The following is a 12,264-nucleotide window of genomic DNA, read 5'->3' as shown; positions in this document are numbered from 1 at the left end:
GTGTAAGTTCCACAGAAAAGCCTGTAAGCCCCTTGAACTGGGCTCATAAACATAAGAGGCTGGCCATGATATCCCTCATAAAGGGTTAAGTTTGTAGGAGAATTTCTTCTTATTAATCATGTTAGAAAGAATAAAGTTAGAACTTAACTAGTGTATGAATATAGTAAATGAATAAAGTTTAACTAGACATTAGAATCTTAGGTAAAGTGGAGTGGAGTGGCCTGTTGCGTGGCCTTGGATAGGAGCACAGCTGGCAAGTAAAGAATGTTTTGTTAAAAGACTTGTTTTGTCATTGAAGGCAGTTGCTGGGCTTTTCTCAGTTAAACCTTCTCATGAGATTTTTGTATTTTCCAAGAATAAGGAGAGGAATGTGGTGGGATTCATAGCAGCAATAGCAATTAATGCCTTCTGATATTATGTTGCTACTAGCTATCTTGCAGGTGCACTCTATGTATCTTTAAGTAAAAGTTACTCTTAATGCTATGTCAGTTTCTTAAATAGCAAGCCTTTTGTAGTCTTGTGAAAAAAGAATTAGGACACTACATGAACTCAAGGCTATTTGCCTGAGCAAGCGGTAGTCCTTTGCTAGTCCTTGATGATTTCGTCTGCTATCTCTCTCTGCACCCTTGACTCACAACAACAGTAAAATAGAGTTATTAATTAGTACTAATCTTTTAGAAGTTTGTACTGATATTGTTATTACTATTCGAGTTATTGTATAACTGTACTTTGAATGACTTACCACCTGATTTGTAGCTTATAGATATGAATTAACTGTTATCTGGAAATATGTAACCATAGTGAAACTAAAACAATGATGTATTCAAAATACCATGTGATTGTAACTTAGTGTGCATAAAAAGTTAGACCAGCCATTGGCAGAGATGCCTGGCAGTAAATGCTAACTAGAGAATAAAAAGAAAGAAAAGAATTCGGCTCTCTCACTTGATTCGCGCTGACGCCGTCTCTTCCTGTGGGACCCCTGGGTTCCCCCCGGGGCTGGACCCCGGCAATGTATCATGAAATGTTTGTTCAAATCTGTCCATTTAAAAACTGAGTTGCTTTGAGTTGTAAAAATTCTTAATGTATTCTTGACACAAACCCTTTATCATACAATGTGTCCATAAAGTCATGGTGCACTTTTGACCTGTCACAGGAAAGCAACAAAAGACGACAGAAATGTGAAATCTGCACCAAATAAAAGGAAAACCCTCCCAGTTTCTGTAGGATGATGTGGCAGCATGGGTGCATGCGCAGATGATGATGTAACACTGTGTATACAGCGGAGCAGCCCACAGCCATGCCAGTCGAGATGTGGACAGTACAGAGGAAAGTTCAGTGTGTTCTGTGGCTTGCTAAATTTGAATCCGTGACTAAAGTGCAACATGAATATCGGCGCGTTTATAACGAAGCACCACCACATAGGAATAACATTACTCGGTAGGATAAGCAGTTGAAGAAAAGTGGCAGTTTGTTGGAGAAACCCGTTCTGGTAGGCCATTAGTCAGTGACGAGTCTGTAGAGGCTATAAGGGATAGCTACCTAAGGAGCCCTAAAAAATCTGTGCGTGAGCCCACAGATGAAATTGAATTAGAAAGCAATAATTACAAGATAATCAGCAAAACACTTCTAAATGAACATCGAGTCAAAGAAGATACAGTCTCTTCAGCAAATAGTATCAAAACAAGTGGACATGTGTATGGGCTAAAATGAACCTTAACCTTTATTTCAAAGTGTGTACATAAAATTGGACTTAAAAAAACGCCCTAAATGTAAAAGTTAAAGCTATTAAACTTCTAGCAGAAATCACAGGAGAGAATCCTTGTAACATGAGTTAGGCACATCGAACTGCACTGAACAGGTATGAAACTGGGAGAGTTTTCCTTTTATTTGGTGCAGATTTCACATTTCTATCCTGTGACCGGTCAAAAGTGCACCATGACTTTACAGACTCACTGTGTATGTATTTTGTAAAAACTTTGTCCCAGTATGTAATTTGCCTTTTTGTTTTCTTAAGTGCCTTACAAAAAGTGAATCTAATTCTGATAAAGTATATTTTACCAATATTTGCTTTTAGTTTATGCTTTTAATGAAATCTTTGCCTAACTCATGTTACAAGGATTCTCTCCTGTGATTTCCGCTAGAAGTTTAATAGCTTTAACTTTTACATTTAGGGCGTTTTTTTTAAGTCTAATTTTATGTACACACTTTGAAATAAAGGTTAAGGTTCATTTTAGCCCATACACATGTCCACTTGTTTTGATACTATTTGCTGAAGAGACTATATCTTCTCTGACTGATGTTCATTTAGAAGTTGTTGCTGATTATCTTGTAATTATTGCTTTCTAATTCAATTTCATTGTGATCAGATAACAAACTCTGTATGGTTCCAGGCTTTCTAAATGAGAGCTTGTTTTTTCACACAGGTTGTAGTTTATTTTTATAAACATACCACATACACTCGAAAAGAATATCTATTCACCACTGTTTGGTATAATGTTCAATTAAGGCTAGGTAGTTGACAGTACTCTTCAGATAGTCTATGTTCGCTGGTGTTTTTTTTTTCTTGTCTAGCCTAGTTCCATCAACTGAAGAAAGGATAATGTTAAAATCAACTATGATTGTGAAATTCTCTTCTCTGGCCTATATTCTGTCAATTTTTTCTTTATGTATTTTGAAACTCTATTATTTTGTATACAGTGGTCCCTCATAAATTGCGGGGGTTATGTTCCAGAGCCCACTGTGATAGGCAAAAATCCGCAAAGTAGTGACCTTATATTTAATTATTTATTATATTTTAAGGCTTTATAAACCCACCACACACTCTTATAAATCTTTCCCACACTGTTATTAACCTTTCCCACACTCTTATAAACACTTCCTATGCTCTTAAAACACTTTCTACACTCTTAAACCTACGCAATTTTAACAACATATAAAATTCTATATGGGTACTCACCAGTGAATATACTACAACATGAATGAAGATGATGATGAATTAGCTGTGCAGTACTGATGACGATGAAGGTGATGATGATGAGATGAATGTACTGCACAGCCAAGAAAACCATTACAGGTCTTCTGAAGGCACCATTTCATCAAGTGGTACTGTATCTTCACCCTCGTCTGTAACTTCTGTTTTTGCTAAAGGCGTAGCAAACTGGTGTCTTCTTCTGAGTGAGGAACATAGTTATGAGTTGCTGGTGCTGCTTTTACTTCTGGGAGAGGTTTTTATAAACTAGTATGCCAAACTCTATTGTATTTGAGAACTGCAATGAATGAAGCATTTGGGGGTTCCATTCCTGAGCCACTTGAAGTTATTTGGCCATTCTGACCATGGTTGCGAGGCAATCAAGTGTTAGGCCAACCTTCTCTTTTTCTTCAACCCCTAGTTCCTCTTGTTCCTCTTCCTCTTCTTCACTTGCCGACTTTGTCATCTTCGTCACGACTTCGTCCATCAACGGTCGTGAGTGGGCATCGATCAGGTCATTAATGTCATCAGGAGTCATGTTATTGAAGCCATCTCCTCCTAGTAGCTTTGCCAGCTTCACAGCATTATCTACCACAGAGTGATGGACTTCATCAGGAGAGAAGAATCCCTTATACAGTGGTCCCTCTTCTACTGCAGGGGTTAGGTTCCAATATCCCCCCATGATAGGTGAAAATACAGGAAATATTGACATTATATTTATTTTATTATCTCTATATATTTTAAGACCTTATTTCAATTTAATATTCTTTTAATGTGTTTTAATTAATCTTATATTTTCAATTTTTTAGGTTAAAAAATGCTTATTTTACTGCAAAAATAATTAAAATAATATATAAAAATATATTATACAATATACACCGCAAAATCCCGCAATAATCTGAGATACAGTGAGACCACAAAAAGTAGACCGCGATATGAGGGGCTGTATTACTTACACACACACACGTTTGTGTTTCTGTTTAATTCCAGTGTAATTTTCCTGTTGGATTTTCAGCTATTATATTTTGGATTTCTATAATAGCTAACCCTAGGAATTATATTATACTGGGGAACAATTTTTTTTTTCCTGTTGCATGAGGTTTTAGAACTGTTTCTATATATTTCTGCACTGCTGATTCCAAATCTGAAATCCGTTTTTTGGTGCATGCTCTAGTTTTTATGCAATCCTAATTTCTTTTTGTTATAGTTAATGTCATGCATTGGTTTTTAAATTGGAGTTAAAGGGCAAGGACTCTTGGATCGAACATAACCACAAGGCAATTAATCTTTTACAAACATCACTTTTACATAATTGTAGTTGTTGGTTTTTTTGTGTTTTTTTTTGTATTTTTTCTGAAGCTGGAAACGGGGAGAGACAGTCAGACAGACTCCCGCATGCGCCCGACCGGGATCCACCGGGCATGCCCACCAGGGGGCAATGCTCTGCCGCGACCAGAGCCACTCTAGCGCCTGGGGCAGAGGCCAAGGAGCCATCCCCAGCGCCCGGGCCATCTTTGCTCCAATGGAGCCTTGGCCACAGGAGGGGAAGAGAGAGACAGAGAGGAAGGGAGGGAGGGTGGTGGAGAAGCAAATGGGCGCTTCTCCTATGTGCCCTGGCTGGGAATCGAACCCGGGTCCCCCGCACGCCAGGCCGACGCTCTACCGCTGAGCCAACCGGCCAGGGCCTGTAGTTGTTTTTAAATGTAAAAAATTATTATCTGATAAAAACACCCTCTTATTTTGTTTTAAGATTGAATCATGGCTTCTTCAAGTAGGCGTAAATGTAAGAATAGTCCTGACACCTTCTGTTATATATGTGGCTGTTACACACTTCAACGTCAAAGGCACAATATTTCATCATTTGTGACATGTGCATATATTGCCTATTTTCAAGTTCCGCTTGGCGATCATGACAAGAATTGGGCTCCTCATATTGTGTGTCATAATTGTGAGGAAATGCTCATGACTGGACAAAAGGAAAATGCAAAGGAATGCCTTTTGGTATTCCCATGGTTTGGCGTGAACCTAAGGACCACAGCAGTAACTTTTATTTCTGTCTGATCCCTACAAAGGGCATCGGCAAGAAAAAACAGCATATGATCGCATATCCTAATATTTCTTCAGCAATACGACCTATCCCACACTCTGAGACACTCCCAGATCCAGTTTTCAATGGTTTTATTTCTTCTAAGGACAAAGACAGTGAATATGGTAATCAAGTATATTTTGATAAGATGCATGAGGAAAGGATTGTAGAATCTGAAGGGTCTTCTTCTGATGTCAAGCAGTCATTAACCCTTCAGCAGTTTAGCCAACCTGAATTGAATGACTTAGTAAGAATGACATAAAAATTGTCCTTGACTTTCTCAAGTATGAGGAGCATAACTGAATCATTTCTGTGGATCTTAAAATGGTAAATTTCCTGCTAGGACAACAGAGAGGTTTTACGAAGTATCCTTGCTTTCTGTGTTTGTGGGACAGTCGAGCTCGGGAGAAACACTGGACATAGAAGGAGTGGCCAAAATGTAAAGCTCTGGAAGTAGGGATGCAAAATATTGTGAATGAACCTATAGTTAATCGAGACAAGATCATTCTTCCCCCACTTCATATCAAAGTTGGCTTAATGAAGCAGTTTGTTCAGGCTTTGAATAGATAAAGTGAATGCTTTCAACATATTATTTCTGCTTTTCCTGCCTTGTCTTTCGAGAAGATAAAAGCAGGTGTGTATTCGATGGACCTCAAATTTGAAATCTCCTACGTGACAAAGAATTTGCCAGGAAGATGAATAAGGAGGAGAAAGCAGCATGACAGTCTTTTGTGGCAGTTACAAGGAACTTCCTTGGCAACAAAAAAGCAGAAAACGATAAACTTCTGGTTTAAAGGATGCTGTTGGCTTTCCTTGACATTGGATGTAATATGAGCGTTAAGATTCACTTCCTGGCCTGACCTGTGGTGGCGCAGTGGATAATGCGTCGACCTGGAAATGCTGAGGTCGCCGGTTCGAAACCCTGGGCTTGCCTGGTCAAGGCACATATGGGAGTTGATGCTTCCAGCTCCTCCCCCCTTCTCTCTCTCTGTCTCTCTCTCTCTCCCTCTCTCTCTCCTCTCTAAAAACGAATAAAGAAAAAAAAAGATTGCTTTAAAAAAAAAAAAAAAAAAAAAAGATTCACTTCCTGCACAGTCGCCTTGATAAGTTTCCTGAAAATCTTGGAGCTGTTAGTGATGAGTAGACTACTGCTAGAGCATCAAACGCGATTGTCCTCAACAAGTACACAAATGCAAGAGCTACAAACGCAAATTTTTGCCTGAATAGAATTTAAATAAGTTCTGCACAAATTTTATGATTAAAATAAGTGTTTTAATAAGGTCTATTTTGAAACTGTAGACAAATTCTGATGCAATCATATCTATTAATGTATTTATTGCATTATATAAACTATTATATTTTCACAAAGATGATGTCCAAGAAGACATTCTACTGCATTATGTTAAGCTAAAATGTTGAAGATTTTATAAGATAAAAACCTAAAATCTTGAATTGCAAAAAAAACTGTAGCTTTCAGAAAAAAACTAGTGTCAGAATTGAGATCAGCACACTCGAATTAGGTAAGAACAAGTGTTTTTGTGGATGCAAGAAAAATTTTGTTCCCCAGTATTATATATCATTAAGTTTTCACAGTTCCCTTATAGTTAATAATGAACTATTACACATAAAATATAAAGTGTTTGTGATCTTAGAGGCCTGTATGTCCCCAAACATACATCATAAGCCCTAAAACAACATTGTAACTTTAGTTTTCAATAGTTACACAGTCTATAAAGAAATTAAGAGAAAAAGAGGCAAAAAAAAAGAAGTTTTTTTATATTTGCCCAGACTACTACTCAGGTATACAGGTACATGGTATAATGATTTAGTGTTTGTATATGCTATAAAATTTTTGCCATACTAAGCATAGCCTTCACTCTTGAACAATATTTTTCCTGGGTATAGATTTCTAGGTTGACAGTGTATTTTCTTTCAACACTTTAAAGATGATATTCTAGTCTCTTTTGTTGTCAATAGTTTCTGATGAGAAGTCAACTATTAAATACCATCTAACAATATTTAAAAGATATTTTAACGTATTGATTTTGAAATGAAGCAGAACTTATTCTAAAACAAAGAGACTTTCAGCAAAACTTACTTTTTCTAAAAGATTCCCTACCCCTGGCCTTGACTGGTGTAACAGGCTGTGGCTTTAGGCTAGTTCTACAAGGTTGCAGATGTTCCCAGAATGTTTTTCCCTGAATTAATCATTCCCCTGATAAACACTGTAAATGAGCTTATTTCACTGCTTTGTTTTACTGCTAGGCTTCCACTCCTCCCCTTTCCTTAGTAAGAGTGTGATTTTTTTTTCTTTAAAAGCTAACTTCAAACTGTGTTCAGGGCCGCATGATTTGACTGATTTAGGTCTCCATGTGGTCGCAGGCTTTGAATAAAAGACTCCTTTAAATTTGAATTTTGGTGTGGAGAACGTCTGTATACTCTCACTGGTTTCACTACAACATAATTTGGAGGCTCCAGCAAGATTGTGTCTTATGGGCACATTTGGTTCAGCCACACACTAGCAGCCGGCCTCCTTAGTTTGACTGCTAGGAACGGAAATCCAGCAGGGGAGGCGCCACCTGAGATGTTACAGGGCCCCACTTCTGTCTGGCCAACAGTCAACTACAATTGGCATACCCATCCACCCATTTGGAGTCATTGGGAAACCCTCCAGAGGTGAGTAGAGCAATTTTCAATTTGTAATTTGTTTGTGGCTAGCCAATTTGAAACTACTGTGATTGAAGATCAGACGCAATCGCACTTGCGCAATAGGCTCTCTGGGGCTAAGACATTGGAGGAAAGTAATTTAAAGTTTGTTTTGGCAGAGGAGTTTGTGTGTTCTCGGGAAGACTGAGTTAAGTCCCACCTCGGGCTTCCCGGGACACGTTTGGATTTGCTCTCTCATATGTTTACCCTCTGCTTGTTTTGTTGCTTTCATTTATTTTTACAAACTATCCTAGAGGATATCTGGTTTGGTCCCTCTTCAGAATTTCCCTTCTGCATTCTTCACTGGATAGAGGACCTTTATTTTCAAGGGTCCCTCTCTGATTTTGCTCCTGCCGAGATCTCATTCTTTGCTTTTGCTTTGTTATTCTGTATCTACACTGAAAATCACTGAGTGAATGCTGTGTGAATGAGGAGCTCAGGTGCCTGTGCTTACGTTTCCAGTTTGCGACTCCACAGCACTAGCCACAAAGCCTGAGGGGGCCCCAACCTGCAGTTGCATGGCAATCCTCATATGGGTTAGGGCAGTATCAGACGTAGTTTGATCTGAGTCAGGGCTTTATATCAACCTGCCAATGTCAAGAGGCACCTAAGTTTCTGCAAGGGATGTGGCCAGGCAGGCACATGACGGGCTCCTCACGGGGCATCCTCTTCTTTGTCTGTCAAACTTTGTCTGAAAGCTCTCTGTCCTTTGGTTTTTGAAGGTAGGACCCAATGGGGGACATTTTAGAAAACAAGCACAAACCTCGGTTCTTGATCCCTTTTGTGATCTTGGGAAGCTCATTTGTGCTAATATGGTTTGTAACAATGGGGGAAGGGCAAAGTAAGAGTCAAATTCCTCTGGAGTGTATGCTTAATAATTTCAAAATTGGATTTTCTGATGATTATGGCAGAAAATTAAGCAAGGGGAGACTTTGAAATCTTTGTGAACTAGAATGGCCTTCCTTTGGGGTAGGCAAATCACAGGGCTCATTACACTCTAGAGATGCCAGAGCTGTATGGACTGTAATAGCTAAGTCCCAGGGCTACCCAGACCAGTCCCCAAATATAGATCAGTAGAGGGCCCTAGTAGTGAATTTCCTTTCCTGGCTGAACGGCTGCATAGTCAGGGATGGTCATCATGTTTTGCTAGCAACAGCCCCAAAATCAGAAAAGAAGGTACCTGTTTTACAAGCTGTTCAGAAAGATCCAGAATTGTCCCCTCCATATCTTCCTCCCGTCAGCTCCATCTGCTTCAGAAAGCCCAGAGCCACTACCAAGATAGACTAGGAGGCAAGAAAAGAAAAGAAAGCAGTTTCTCTTACCCTTAAGGGAAGCCCCACTAGCAGAAGAAAGGGAAAGGGAAGAACCTTATCTTGTTTATGTTCCTTTTTACTCTAGTGACTTGTATAATTGGAAAGCTCAGAATCCTTGTTTCTCAGAGAAGCCTCAGGTCCTAACAGAACTGTTAGAATCTGTGCAGTACACATTATCACCCCACTTGGGACGACTGCCAGAAGCTTTTAGTCACCTTGTTCACTACTGAGGAGAAAGAATCAAATCAGAGGCAAGAAAAGCCATCATGCTAGGGAGAAATGGCTCTGAGGAGAACAATTGGGATCATCTTGAGAAGGTGTTCCCTATTGTCCAGCCTTAAATGGGACCGCAAAACCACAGCAGGATGGGAGGCTTTGAACACTTTTCACCCGTTTCTGTTAGCTGGGATCAGGGGAACTGCTAAGAAACCCATGAACTTGTCTAAAGTGTTAGAAGTTGTTCAGGGTTTTCAGGAGACTCCCACAGCTTTCTTAGAGAAACTGCAAGAAGCTTACAGGGTCTATGCACCTCTAGACCCTGAGGCACCAGAAAATGCTAGGGCAGTTAACTTAGTTTTTGTGTTCCAGTCAGCTCCAGATATTAGAAGGAAGCTACAAAAATTAAAAAGGCTTCCCGGGGATGGTAATTTCCCAATTGTTAGAAGTAGCCCAGAAAATTTATAGCAATAGAGACACTCTCGAGGAGAAACAGACTAAGACGATGACTAAGGTGGTTGTAGCTGTTTTAGAACACCAGAATAAAAAGAAAGGGAACCAAAAAGGAGGAAAGCCTGAGTTAAGCAGAAATCAGTGTGCTTATTGTAAAGAAGAAGGTCATTGGAGAAAAGATTGTTCAAAGATAAAAGGAAAGTCATAGCTGATCCCAAGAGTCCTTAATCTACAGGAGGACTGACGGGGCCAGGGCTCCATACCTGTTAGCCCCCAGGAACCCAAGGTAACTTTACAAGTAGGGGACTACCTGATAGACTTACTCCTTGACACCAGAGCTTCTCACTCTGCTCTGTTCTCACTGCCCCTGTTAGACTGCTCTCAGGGGAGCAAGTACCCATACAAGGTGCTACTGGGAATTCAATTCCTTGTCCATGGACTTCGTGGCAAACTGTCATTTTAGAAAACAATACTGTCATCCATTCTTTTTTGGTCATTCTGAATTGTCCATATTCTTTACTTGATAGAAACTTGTTAAGAAAACTAAAGGTTGCCATCTCTTTTAGTCATAACTGTGCTGAATTCCACACTGAGTCTGATAGCCAGGTGTGGCTTATGGTCACCTGCCCTTTGTCAGAGGAGTATCTACTAAATATAGATACCAAGGAAGAACCAGAAGTTTCAAATGAGTATTTAATAGACTTACAGCATAGATTCCCTTCAGTTTGGGCAGAAAACAACACACCTGGGCTTGCAAAGCATCAAGCCCCAGTAGTTGTTCAGCTTACTGCAAGTGCCGTCCCCATACGAGTAAAACAATACCCTCTGTCAAGGGAAGTTAAAAAGGGAATAACCCCCCATATTAAGAGACTGGTAGAAGCTGGTATTCTTATTCCCTGCCAATCTCAATGGAAAACCCCTCAGAAGCCAAGTGCCAAGGACTATTATCCAGTTCAGGACTAATGGGAAGTAAATAAGAGGGTTGATACAATACACCCAACTGTGCCTAACCCCCACACTCTCTTAACCCTGTTGTCACCAGACTTGAAATTTTACACAGTCTTAGATTTGAAAGATGTTTTTTCTTCAGTATTTCTCTGGCCCCTGTAAGTCAGCCCATCTTTGACTTCGCATGCAATGACCCAGAGGCAGGCATTTCAGGACTAACATGGACCAGATTGCCACAAGACTTCAAGAATTTACTGACTTTCTTTGATAAGGCGCTACATCAGGACCTGCTCACCTTCCACCAGGAACATCCAGAATGCATGGTGCTACAGTACATAGATGATTTACTTCTAACTGCAGAAACGGAGGTAAGCTGCCAGACAGCCACTGAGGTCTTTTACAAACACTGCAGACTCAGGTACCAAGTGTCAGCTAAAAAGGCACAACTCTGCACCTCTAAAGTGACCTATCTAGGCTACCACATTGAGGCGGGGAAGCGTACTCTCTCCTCCAGTCATATAGAGGCAATCCTTCTAATTCCAACCCCCTTTAGCAAGAGACAATTCTGAGAATTTCTCGGGGCAGTTGGATACTGCAGGTTGTGGATCCCTAGGTTTGCCAAGATAGCCAAGCCTTTATACTCTGGTACAGCAGGAACTCAAGAGTTAATTTGGACAGATAAGAAACAAGAAGCTTTTGAAATCTGCAAAAAGGCCCTCATTGAGGCCCCTGCCCTGGCTTTGCCACACATTATAAAGCCTTTCCAGATCTTTGTTCATAAGAGCAATGGAAGAGCAAAAGGAATTTTGACCCAAATGCTAGGGCCGTGGCACAGGCCTATTGCTTACCTCTCCAAGTGGCTGGACCCTGTTGCATTTGAATGGCCAAACTGTCTCAGAGCCATAGAGGCCACTGCTATACTAGTGAGAGAGGCCAATAAATTGACCATGGGGCAAGACCTGTTCCTGACAGCCCCACATGCAGTAGAGACCTTGCTTAGAGGAACTCCAGAAAGGTGGATGTCTAATGCTAGGATCACACAGTATCAGGCTCTGCTCATAGATCAGCCTCGCATTAAGTTTGTCCAGATACAGGCTATCAACCCAGCAAGCCTGATGCCTGATGAGGATCCAAGCACTCCCTTGCATGACTGCCCTGAGGTGCTGGACTCTGTTCAAACTGCAAGACCAGACCTTATTGATGTACCCCTACGTGATGCGGAAAAAACAGCTATTCACAGATGGCAGCAGTTTTGTCTTAGATGAGGTTCGACATGCTGGAGTGGCTGTAGTGACTCCTGATGAGACCATATGGGCCCAAGCCTTGCCCCACGGGACCTCAGCTCAGTGGGCAGAACTTATCGCTCTCACTCAGGCGTTGAGGTGGGCCAAGGGAAAGAAGGTCAACATTTACACTGACAGTAGGTATGCTTTTGCTACTGTCCATGTTCATGCAGCAATTTATAAGGAGGGGATTTTTAATGTCTGCTGGTAAGGACATCAAAAACAAAGAAGAAATTTTAGCCTTATCAGAAGCCATTTGGTTACCAGAGACTGTAGCCCTTATTAATT

General features: G+C 40.5%; 1 protein-coding gene across 9 annotated transcripts in view; it reads right to left on the bottom strand.

Moving 5' to 3' along the window:
- PEAK1 (pseudopodium enriched atypical kinase 1) overlaps positions 1-12,264 on the bottom strand; it is a 264,660-nt gene that overhangs the window by 118,815 nt on the left and 133,581 nt on the right. The window contains exon 3 of one of the 9 annotated variants that reach the window (XM_066342890.1): positions 2,960-3,559. The exons of the other annotated variants lie outside the window; for them this stretch is intronic. The gene's annotated coding sequence lies outside the window, so the exon portion shown is untranslated. The remainder of the gene's footprint in view (positions 1-2,959; positions 3,560-12,264) is intronic. 9 annotated transcript variants of the gene reach the window in all.

Source organism: Saccopteryx leptura, chromosome 6 (genome assembly GCF_036850995.1).
Source record: "Saccopteryx leptura isolate mSacLep1 chromosome 6, mSacLep1_pri_phased_curated, whole genome shotgun sequence".
NCBI classification, from domain to species: domain Eukaryota; kingdom Metazoa; phylum Chordata; class Mammalia; order Chiroptera; family Emballonuridae; genus Saccopteryx; species Saccopteryx leptura.
The sequence above is the reverse complement of the archived record's forward strand: the minus strand, read 5'-3'. Positions and strand labels throughout refer to the sequence as shown.